This window comes from Emys orbicularis, chromosome 2 (genome assembly GCF_028017835.1).
Source record: "Emys orbicularis isolate rEmyOrb1 chromosome 2, rEmyOrb1.hap1, whole genome shotgun sequence".
Lineage (NCBI taxonomy): Eukaryota > Metazoa > Chordata > Testudines > Emydidae > Emys > Emys orbicularis.
In genome coordinates this window covers 118,333,846-118,346,260 of record NC_088684.1, presented here as the reverse complement: position 1 = coordinate 118,346,260, position 12,415 = coordinate 118,333,846, and the positions used below count along the sequence as shown (strand labels likewise).

Genomic DNA, 12,415 nt, shown 5'->3' with positions numbered 1-12,415 from the left:
CTCATATTAATGTATCCTCCAAGCAGAAATAGAAATAGAGCATGCATTCTTTCTGTGAGGATTTTCCCTTTCTACTGGTCTTTCTTGCACACACTACCCACATAAAATTACCCACGGGATGAGGATGGGAGGGGAAAGCTTGTTCTTTTCATGTGACTGGAGCACAGTTAATAATTGTAACAGATTTCAGGCCCCAGTGTGACCAAGAAACTGATTGAGGATCATTTCTGGTAACTCAACAGAAAACTTACAAAACACTCTGCATGTCCCAGCATCCTGGCAAATCCAAAAAGAGAAGCAGATCCACTTTCTCTATTTATTTATTTATTTATTTATTTATTTCATATGCATTTTTATTGTACAGGACACAAAAACAAAAGCAGCCTTTCCCAGAGGGGTTTATAAGAAAGGTCTTGTAAATACAGCTATAAAAGTGTGTTCAGGTTTCCAAGAGGCTCTCTCTTTTTTTTCAGTGTCTTAAAAAAGATATGGCGGAACAGACTGATAAAAATGCATCAGGTTCTACATTGTAATGGGTTCAATGCTGTAGTAGATTTTTTTTTAAAAAGGATTAGTTTAAGCATTCGTCTTCAACACTTCAGTCTTTCCTGTGTTGCAAATGTTTTGTCTCTGCAGTTCGGGGGGGGGGGGGGGGGAGGGTGCAGAGGGGGTGTAGAGGATGTTGCAGCCTGTTTCTAATGGACTTAGAAGTCTTTCCTAAAGTCCGTAAAAACCTGACTGGAAACCCAGGAAATATAATTTGCCTCATACTGATTGCTCTGGGGGATATCCTATACTCTGAAGGTCATCTAATGATCTTTCTTTTTAGTTGACATTGTTGGTTTCTTGAAATGTGTGTTATGTATGTTGATGCTGCAACTGAGTTGTAGTATGTGTTGCTGAGCTTTTAAAGGTCCTTGTTTTCTACTTTCCTTTCTTTATCCACCGTTCCTGTGTTACTGAACTCCCATGATTAATATATCTGTTGCTTAAAATGGCTACTGAACCATCACCCAGTTCTTCCCACCAGTTAGAAACTGCTTATCCTGACTTTAAAGAGAACCAGAATAGCTTAGAGTTGATGCTTTTGTTGCTAAGCAGGTAAATTTCTGATCTGCAGGCTATCCATTAACCCTGTAAATGCCCCACATAATGCAAAAGTGAAGAAATGTTTGTCTTTGCGATGCCGTGATGGCTGCTGCTGCTGCTCCTTCTTTGCCCTGTGCTAGATTTTCAGGGCAAGAACTCTGTTTAAAAAAACAAACAAACCAAAACTCACCAACCCCCACAATCGTAGGTTACTAATTTCTTTTTTGTTTTGTTTTTTGCTTTGGTTTGGTAGGGTTTTATCTTTTGGGGATGGAAGGTGTCGTGGCAAAGAACTGCTGTGGAAGTGGGAAGCCTGACACTTGAGATTTGGCAATCCTGAATGGTTGATAAGGAAGATCCAGTTCCATATAATAAAGTTGTTGTTGGTCTGATTTCAATCTGTGTTGGATTTAGTTGTTAGTTTTCTTTTAGTGTGTTTCCTTGAGCCAGGGTGTTGCTAGTGTGTGACAGAATGTGAAATAGAGCCAGAGAGAAGAAAGGGGCTGCAATCTAGATCTCGTTGCCAAAAAAAGAGTTAAACGGAACATACCACAAAACAGGTTAGGCAAGACTCTGAAGCCAGTTATGAAGTTTCTCTCCATGCTTTAAGGCATCTTCAGTAAACCCTCCTCCTCCCTCCACCCATTCAAGATTTTTTTTCTGTTATGAAATAGTCTCATGAAGACACTCGGTTTGAACGTGGGGTAGGCAGATAGTGTAGCACTCTCACTGCCAGCTGTTTCTTAAGACATAGATGGTGCACTTGTCTGTGCCTGTCATCCTGTAGAATAGGCAACATTCTGCAGCAACATTCTTCCGTGTACTTTCATGCCCTCTATGGGGTTGCGTTGTGAACAGCCAGAGCAGGAAAGTAGCGGGGGAGGAAGAGAAGGAGGGAGAGAGGGAATGTAGGAGGGTGGAGCTGGAAGGCTGATATTCTGCACAGTTAATAATTACTGTGCAGTATAAACTGTACCTGCTTTCTAGAGGTTTCAGAGGCATTCACAGTCAAATGCAGCTGAGTATAATATGAAGAATTAGTGTCTAAGTGAGACAGAGTTTAGCCTTACAGCAGCTAGTCCAGAGTCTAATATACGACGCTGCACATCATTTCTTTTGTAACATGTTTATGCCTAAACATTCAGTAAACATACCATATATAGTCTGGTTCATGCTCACTATAACACTCCATTGCAAGGCAGCTTCTCTAGTAACACACAGATGCCTTGGCTCCTGGTAACAGACTGACAAATGAGATGTTGCCGTACGTAACATTAATATTCCACACAACCGTTTTTACACTCCAGTTCATGGTGTGCGAAACACATGTTTCTGATCATGACATTCTAAGTCTAGCACCGTGAAAAATGAAGAGGATTATATAAAACAAATTGTCTTATCATATGAGAAGGACCGGCTCCTATGCATGCATTTGCATTCTTTTAAGAATAAAGATCTTGTTGTCTCTCAATAAGTTTAATGTCAGATATATTTATGATCCTTCTGTTTGCAAACTTTTTTTTTTTAAGCATCTGTTACATGCCAGATGATGAATCCCCACCAATACCTATGGTCTGCTGAGAACTTTTTGTAACTATTCGTTTCTGCATCCCCCTTTAATTCCTCTTTCTCCCCGCTTCACAGCTTATTTACTCAGTTGTTACAATGACTTACTTTCCGTTTTGAGTGCCAGGAAGCGACTTCCTGTGGAGTTACTGATTCTCCACCTATTGGTAAGAATGGCTGGGGACAAGAGACAGTGCAGGGATATGGGGTTAAGGAAGGCAACATGGAATGTTCATGTCTCCAGTGTCAATGCAATGCAATGAACACAAGATAACAGGTGCAATATCTCCTCTGCTTCCACTGTCCATGGCTTCTGGATCCTAGCTCTAGCAGTGCCATGAGCTGCCAGCCCACACAGCTAGGGGGACTGGTACATCAGAAAGGTACCATTAAATTCACATGCTGGATTTAGGTGTATTTTCCTCTGATGACTGGTCCTTTATTTAGACAAAGTTTTGATACCAGGATGGTTTGCAGCATGGGTGTTACATAAAAGGGCAGGCCATGTACTTTCTCTGTCTTGTCTGCTCTTACTGGCCTCATCAGGGTGAATTATGTCTGACTGCTTGGCAGTTAATTGGACCATCCTTCCCATTTCTTAAGCTGATAAGCCCCTCTCTGTCTGGCTCGATCAGGCTTCTTTGTTTGAGAAGTTACTAACGCTGCAGAAGAACAGAATAGCCACTTTCCTGTTTACTGTACCAAGTGAGGCACTCTGGTTTCTAGCAGTTGTATCTTTGTACACTCATTACACCCTCTCGTTTCTTAAACTTGTTTAAACATTCTCCTTCAAATCCCTCTGCAGGACGCACTTCTACTGTGACTCCCACAGTAAAGGATGGGCAGAGGCTCAGTTAGAGATAGATTATTTGTGTGTGTGTGTGTGTGTGTGTGTGTGTGTGTGTGTGTGTGTGTGTGTGTGCAGTATTGTCATAGCTGTGTCAGTCCCAGGATCTTATTTATTAAAGGTTATGTGTATTTTTGTTCACATGTTGTCTGTTGTCCTGGACCCAAGTCTGCACACTGCTCCACTACAGACCCCATGTGGAGCCCCGCTGAATAAAATGGGATTCTTTGGGACAGCAGGGGTCTGCCCATAAGGAGCAGTGTACAGGATGGAGGCCTTAGATCGCGAGTTCTTTGGTTAGGGAGGGCTTTCCTGTGCATCTGGACGGTGTCTAGCACAATGAACGTGTCACCAGAATGCAAATAATGACGACGATTAATCATACTCGAACCATGTTATTCTAAGATGAGTTGTTATAAACGGGTGACTTCTTAAGGAATACACTTCAGTGAGTAAACTGAAATAATAACGCTGGAGCAGACGGCTTACAGGCCTAAGGGCTTGATTCTTGCTCTGACACTGGTTATACGTTTGACTTCAGTGGAATTACTTCTGACTTACACTGGTGTTTTGTGAGATCAGAATCAGGCTTTTACATCCCCTGGAACTTCATTTAATTCCCCATCAGGATCAACCAGCCCTCCTTCTTTTTGAGATAGATAAATTAAGTTCCATGCAGTTTAGGCCTGGTTTACACCTAAAACTTAGATCGACCTCGCTCCATCACTCAGCGTCGTGAAAAATTCACACCTCTAAGAGACATAGTTAAGCCAGCCTACGCCTCGGTGCAGACACAGCTAGGTCAAGGAAGAATTCTTTCCTTGACCTAGCCACTGCCTCTGCAGGGAGTGGATTTACTACAGCAATGGAAAAAAACCCTGCCATTGCTGTAGTGTCTACACTATAACAGCAGAGCTGCAGCACCGCAGCTGTGCCATGATTGTGCTTATAGTGTAGAGATATCTGAAAAGTTCCCACACAGTAAGGTTGAGACTTCAGAAATGTAGGGTCTGATTCTCTTCTATTTGATGCTTTGTGTAGTCAGCTACACTTGTCCAAAATGGGTCGAACACTCTTTACCAGATTAGAACATCTCACTTTGTACACTTTCTGAATTGCAGTTCAAGATGCAAGGCAGGGGAGAATCAGGCGTCTAGTTTCAATCTGCTCTGAGTAGACATTGAAAATCCCACAGCACTTTATATGAATAGGGTTTCGTTCCAGTGTTCTTGACCAACATTTTCTCATCTCTATACTATTGCACAGTCAAACGGTGATCCTGGTGTCAGCCTCTTCTGGGATAGGATGGCAGCATGATTCCTGTATTTGGTTTGGAAATACTTTTTGAACTCTTTGGAGAAGAAAGGAGCTCTAGCAATATAAAATAATAACAGTGCTTACAAGCCTATTGAGTAGATCCAGATGCACATAATATAAACATGCTCTTGCTTTAAGAGTCCTAACAAAGTTGTTGATGAAAAGGTGTGGTAGTATGTAGTGTTCATCTTTGTATGGGTGTGCTAAACCTTGCAGGTACATCCTCCTTATGTGCCTTATGACTGTGGTGTGAATGTATGTGAACTGTACACAGATTCCAGTTCCTGTATTAAATCACATCTCAAAGTTGAAAGATCACACTTTGCAACAGGAAACCACTTGTTCCCTGTTATCAAAACAATGAATAAAACTAAAAAAGCCCAAAGGATTAATAGCTTTTAAAACAAAATTTACATTAATAGCAGCTAAATTAATTTGAACATCCCACTGTGTTTGTAATTTTTCATGCAGAAAAAAGGCTTCCATTTTTTTGCAGCATTTTAGAACCTGAAGCACTTGAGGAAAGCCCTTAAAAGAGAATTGAGAATTGGTCCTTGAGCAACAAGAATGAAGGAGAAAAGATGGAAACTAAATAAATGAATGCTCCAAAATGGGATTTGTTTTCTGCTAGACATGAAGGAAATATGGTAGGCATATAAAAGGATTCATCTCATCACAGACCTGTGTTGCAGTTGTATTTTATATACTCTGGAAGTGACCACCAGTTTGCTCTTATTGTAGCTCTGTTTGAGTTTGTATTCCTAAATCCACTAACATCTGCTGTGTAGATAGAAGCATAATGATGAGAGAGAGAGAAAATTTATGCTCTGCTCTATGAATTTAAGCAGCTGTTACTGGCATTTAATGTGACAACAGTGTATGATGGGGTAAAAAAAACAAGCCTAAGTTCTAATTCCTCACCAGCAAACTCAGAAATGGGAAGGGTTGTCATTGTGAAATACTAAGATCCCAGGGTGAGCGTCTTGAGGGTAGGGGGAGTTGGGCAGATTTCTTTAAATGCCCAGTATTTTCCACATACATTCCGCTGTTGGCTGGATAACACCTCAGAGGTTTTGTTCATGAGCTGACCGTTGCTGATGTAGTTTGGGGTTTTTTAAGCTTTTTTTTTTTTTTTTTTTTCCCCTCAAGTTATCCTTTGTGTTAGAGTGACTGTTATCTAATGTTTGGGATGATGGGCAGAGAATTTGCATTTGGATTTTACGATTGCTTGTAGTGCTTTTTTTTTTTTTTTTTTTTTATCCTTAATCAGGCTATTTCAGCGAGTAGCTAGCCACTGTTGCTTCATCAAAAGACTTGCAGCTATCATCAGATCAGTGAGCTTTAACCTTTCTTAGTAATTAGGAAGAGTAAGGAGTGGCTGTGCTTTGAGAAACATCGGAAAAGGAAAAACTTGAATCAGTGCATTCCCCTGTGGAGTTCTTAGAAGGAAATAGAAGCTGTGTGTGTGTAGTAGCGTACACAAGTTGCACGTATCATGTACATTAAACACAAATTGCCTCTAGGGTTTATCTGAGAGCAAGTCAGTGCTGCCTAAAAGGAACAACCCTATCTATTGACTGAGGGATTGCAGCTCAAAATTAATGAAGTCCAGGAAACAGTCAAGTTTCTCTGAAAACATTAGTGTCTCGGGAGAACGTTAGGGATGGACGAACTCGAGCATCGTTGGGTCTGGAGGATAAAGCAACTTTTTCTTGAAAATAAATTACTGCCAGGTGAACAACTGCTGGATTGCAGGACCTTAACTATAAAACGTATCAAACATGGGTGTGGAGAGTGGCGAATCAGTGTTAGTAAAACGTATCACTTCTAGATGCCCTGGTAACTTACTTTAAAGATACAAACACCAACGGATTATTTTTATATAGAAAATAAGGAAAATAATTACAGTGCTGCCAACTCACAAGTCTCACGATATTTTGTTTGTTTTCTCAAAGCAAAAGTTCCTGGAGTCAAGTGATCCTGAGAATTTCAGCTTACTTTCTTTTTCAAAAAATGATAGTATCTAGCCTTCATAGCTGCAGGAAAAAAAGCTTGAAACTGTGAACTGAGTGCACCATCATGGCTCAAAAACTGGAATGGAAATTAAAAAACAAAACTAATTTGTTTTGTTTTTTAAATAGCGTGATTTTTTTGGACCTGATTCATGGATTTTTGAATGATTGTGTTGGCAATAGCAGCAATATTGTTTAAGACTGGTCAGATGACTTCTTCAAAGAAGCCAAACTAGCCACTTCCAAGAATTTTGAACTAGGGTCCTAGGTTACGGGATGGATTGATCCAGTAATCTCTTAGCTGTTCAGGGAATCCTAATTCTCAGGTGTCTTCCGAAGAGAGCAAGTAAGGGGGAAAGAGAGCCCTGACATGTCTCTCAGCATGGAATTATAGGCGGGGCTTGTAGTGCCATCTGTTGAGGCTGCTTGACATTTCCCATTTATAAGACTGTTTTCAGTTGCTTATAACTAGGGCCCTACCCAATTCACGACCCTGAAAAACACGTCCCCTTGAAATCTGGTCCGTCCACACACACACCCCCCCCCCCCCCCCGTGAAATCTGGCTATTATGGGGGGTGGGGGGGTGTCGCGGTATTGCCACCTGTACTTTCTGCGGCCTTCAGATCTGGGTGGTCAGAGAGTGGTGGCTGCTGGCCAGGCACCCAGTTCTGAAGGCAGCGCCTCCGCCAACAGCAGCGTAGAAGTGAGGGTAGCATGATATGGGGGGGTTGTTTCTTTTTGGGGGGACATGGCTTGCCTTACAAGTGGATGTCGTGGGCGCTGTGGTCACCCACAACCACACAGGCAGCCCAAGGCCCCTTTAACTCCCTGAGCACTGGGGAGGGGTAAGGTTGGGGGTGTCCCAGTCAGGGGCTCCTACCATGTGCCGGGCTCCAGCTGCTAGACTCGGCTGGGCTGCAGAGGGACGGGACTTCTTCTCCTGCATGGGCCGCTCCAGGGACCAGGTCAGATCCACCTCTGCCAGTGGCACAGAAGTAAGGGTGGCAATACCATACTATGCCACCCTCATTTCTGCGCTGCTGCTGGCGGTGGCACTGCCTTCTGAGGTGGGCTCTCAGGTAGCAGCTGCCGCTCTTCAGCCACCCAGCTCTGAAGACAGCGCAGCCGCCACCACCAGCAGTGCAGAATTAAGCCTGTCAATACCGTGAACCCCCCCACCTCACCCCCCCACACAATAGCCTTCCAGACACCCTCCCGCCAACCCCCTCTTGGGTTGTGACCGCCACAGTTACAGCACCTTGACATTTCAGATTTAAATATCTGAAACCATGACATTTTAGATTTTTAAAATCCTATGAGGATGAAATGGACCATGAATTGGCCCTACTTACAATTTTACCAAACTTTAAACATTTGGGCTGAAATTTTACATGCTGGGTGTATGCCTCAGGCTGTGGGGTTTTTTTGGGGTGGGGATGGGGATTTCAGCCAAAATGGTTCAGCCATGTCCAAGAATGGGTCTTTGGAAAAGTATGTTGTCTTGCGCATTTTAAAAAATTCTGGTAACCTTTTCTTTGACAAGTCCTATTACCCCAATGCTTAGGATCAGGGACTTAAAAATTTGGCAGGGGTGTTGCCCTCATGTCAAAGATGTGCCATCTCCATGAAACTCCATCCTAATTTGGCCCAGTTTTAGGCGGTCCTGTGGAAAAAATAGTATGTGATCATGTAATTACAGACTGTATCATAATACCTACACACAAAGGGGTCAAATTGAGGTTGCATAGGCAACCTTAATTCTAGCATTTCTAAACTTCTGACTGTTTGACTTTACAAACTTAACATTCTTTTAATGTAGTTTTGTGTGTGTGTATATATTTTAGTACATAATATGTCTAGCTATCAATAACGCTCTCTTTGGTTTATGTAAACACGCATAGTATAACCTGTTCTTCCTTTGAATATGATATAAAATCCCCTCGTAAGGTGTGGGTTTAGTTTTGTACAAGTGGAAGACAGGAAGGAATATTTTATTAACATTGCCGGTATATGGAATACATTTTTTAAAGCGTATTGGTTGGATAAGGGAAAGCATTAGTGGCTGCAACAAAGTGAAAGAGCAGTTCTTAGAAATAGTCATAGGTTCTTAATGTTTCTTGTAAACAGAGATATCTGTAAGTGTACGTATATAAACTAAAAATAGGACCAGATTGGAATTTGTTGTCCTAAACTCTGTCTGAATACTGAAGAAGTTTGGAACCTATTCCAGTTCTGGATCTTGACTTTGCAATGTAGGGCCCATCTCTGACATACATTGTGCATTATACATGTTGTTTGTGCAGAATACACAGCTGTGCGCTAAATTATCTCTCTTTCACCTCTAAAGATAATTTAAGGATTTGTCTTTGAGAGTTGGTTTGCCCCCAGTTTAATGTCTAGTGCTAATGAATGGGTCCATCTTTAAAGACCCCTCTACTCCAGATTTAATAAGTATAGTTTGAAAGTTGTTTTTCAAAATACAGGGGAGAACAAAGTGGGGGAAGCATCCCCCACACACAGCTTGCTAAATAGTCTCAGGAAATCCTTCAGCAGTTGTCTTTGGGGGGGGTCCAATCCTGCAAAGTGCTCTGCACAGTCACACCTAAATGTATGAATGAAATCTCAATGGAGCTAATGGGGATTTCCCAGAGCAGGGGGCTGCCAGTGTGGATCCACTTGCAGAATTAGGGCCTTAGCTTGTAATGGTGCCCTGCTGATTGCAATATAATATTGAGCTGCTCTCTGTGTCTGTGGGAGCGAGATACACTACAGCAATATTTACCTTTCCTTCCACACAGCAGGAGTACATAGAACAGTGGAATGTGTGACACACCTAGCACCCCTGAGACATTTTTCTCTGAATTTAAAATGTACAAAACAGGATCCACTGATGCTTTATGTAGCGACAGAAGAAGGCTGATATCTTAACAAATAATCCAAAAGGGGCTGTGGTATACTGATAATGCTAAAATTGCAGTTAACTTAGCAAGGACAAGCAAGTGTAGGAACTGGCTGATTCAAGTTGGTTTTAACAAGTAAGATCTTGCAGGGTTTGGGGTATTGTTAATCTTTAGCTGAATTTGTTTGCGCAGAACTCTGAGACCCCTAGTTTATACTTTTGTATCCAGCAATTGATAAACTGATCGCCTTTTTTTTTTTTAGTTTAAACATTCTTACTAGTTACCTGTTTTTTGTTTATTTGGTTAGGGGAATGAGGCAATGGTAAGATTTTTTGCATGCTCTATAAATTCCAGACACTTTCAAAAATGTTTTAGTTTATTAAACACACTGATAATTTCTGTGTAGAGTAATATTGCAGTGGGTAGCTCTGTGCTTAGAGAGACTCAGTAAAATAAAAGCAAAACTGTTGTTGTTTTTTTCCCCTTGCCACACAGACTGTCCCCAGAAAATGCAATACTGAAATGAAAAAGTGGTTTCATGGTTAGTGGGGGGGTTTTCTCCTGCTTTTTATAGCACAATATGGTATATTGCCCACAGATTACCCTGGAGACTAATTTTAGAGGTATTCATACATTGTTTTAAAAATACTATTGTTTCCATCTCCAGTAATCCACAAGGTGGAAGCAAATGTGTAGAGTATCTGTATATATTTGTAAACCTGACTGTGTGTAGAGTGGATTTGTAGGTGTGCAATGTGTTGATGTCACCAAGAGAGACCCCATTAACACTTCAGTTAGGCAAAAATTTGCAATTCACCACCAGCTTTATTCGTTGGTGGTTTGTACATGTTGTAGGGCGGTGGTATGCTGTTAGACAACTCTTCTGATGCCTGGTTAGAGATCAGTTGCCCAGTTATTTTAAACTTCAATAAATAGCACACCATTGAGGAGCGGGGGTGGGACAAGTATGATGGGAAGTGGTTTCTTAGAAGGTGGATGTTCTAGTTGTGCTAACAGAAGTTCTGCACTGTTAGCCATCATTGTGCTTGCCTGGCATACAAGTGTTTGTTCACACTAGTGTACTTTCCTTTTCTGCTTTCTTCCTGATAATGCCCAATGTTTGCATGCATTCCTGCTCCTGTGAAAACAGCAGCACTGAATTGATGGGGAATTTATTTCTTTTAAACCCTTGGCCACAAGGATTTTAGTTTGAATGTGTCTTCTTTCTGCAAGTAACTTCTGCTGAAAGGATTTTTTTTTTTTTTGCACCTTATGTGAAACAGGAAGTTTGAGATAATGAAGCAGATTGATAGATAGTTTGACATAGAAATAACCTTGTGAACTTTTCCTTTGGACCAGGATGCTCATGGTGTCATAAAGGTAGTCATTTCAAAATAATTTTGCTTGCTAGATGCATTTTAGTTCATCAGTTTTTTCTCTTGTATTTTTTAATATAAATAAAATTTAGTTCAACCTGTCTAGGTCCTTGCAGTTCTTCATTGCCTTTTTCTTCACTGTTTGCTGACTAGAACTGGGACTACTACCTAGCAAGTTGTGTGCCCTTGGCAGTACCAGCTTTGCTTGTACGTTAGAGGCTCGGAGATAAAGATAGCATCAGATATTTTTCTATTTTCTTGCTGGCTTTGAACAGCTCTTAAGCTTTGCTTATCGCTGAACTTAATATTCCAGAGATGCACAAATTGCTTAAAAATTAAGTGTTTCCTTCAAGTGAGGATGTTTGCATTTTCAACTCAATATGCAAAACTTCCTTTCAGAGCCCTACATTTGTACTTAGTGCATTTTCTCACAAAAATAAAATGGAGGAAGAGCTGAAAGAAACCATTTGTTTAGTCTCTTGAGGCTCAGCATCTTGCTGGGTCAGTCTGCTAATTAATGAAGTCACTCAAGAATATGGTAATACAAAGAAATGATATTTGCAATAACTTTTTTTTATTAGTAGCAGAAGTTTTAAAAATGAAAAATAAAAAGCATGTGCACAGCAGTGGCCTGAAGGAAAAAGGCCAAAAAGTTTGAATTGCAAAGGGCAGTGATTCCAAAGGACTTCTGTTGCTGCTGCTGTGGAGGCTAGTGGTGCTTCCTGATATGAAGCTTGCTTCTGTTGTCTAAAGGGAGGGGAAGAGTGAGTGACGCTACCCTGTTAATCTGCTTTCTTAACTCTGCCTTGTTTGATCTTTCGATTAAAACAAAATATTGCTTCTCAGTCAACCTTTCCTGAGGGATGGCGGGGAGAGGAAGGGGTTCTGTTTTAGGCCAGTGGTTTTCAACCTTTTTTCATTTGCGGACACCTTAAACATTTCAAGTGGCAGTGCAGATCCCTTTGGAAATCTTATACATAGTCTGCAGACCCCGACACATTAGATGTAGTCTGCAGACCTCCAGGGGTCCACGGACCACAGATTGAAAACCACTGTTTTAGGCCCATGGGGAAAAAATGGCTACAGTCTTGCTGCTACAAGTGGTGCTTGACTTCCTTCTCCTACATCAAAATCTGTGCACCGATGCAGTAAAATGTAGCAGCAGTTTATGAAGCAAAACGGTCCCGCAAAACACAGCGTAGTAATTCTAAGGCAAAAACAGCTGATGGGTCGCATCTCCTGCTTGAACAGCATTTATGCCTTGCTACCTAAATTCTATGTTTTATAGGGTTACCATACGTCCGGAT

General features: G+C 41.3%; 1 protein-coding gene across 2 annotated transcripts in view; it reads left to right on the top strand.

Moving 5' to 3' along the window:
• RREB1 (ras responsive element binding protein 1) overlaps nucleotides 1-12,415 on the top strand; it is a 144,337-nt gene that overhangs the window by 31,860 nt on the left and 100,062 nt on the right. The gene's annotated exons all lie outside the window — the stretch shown is intronic.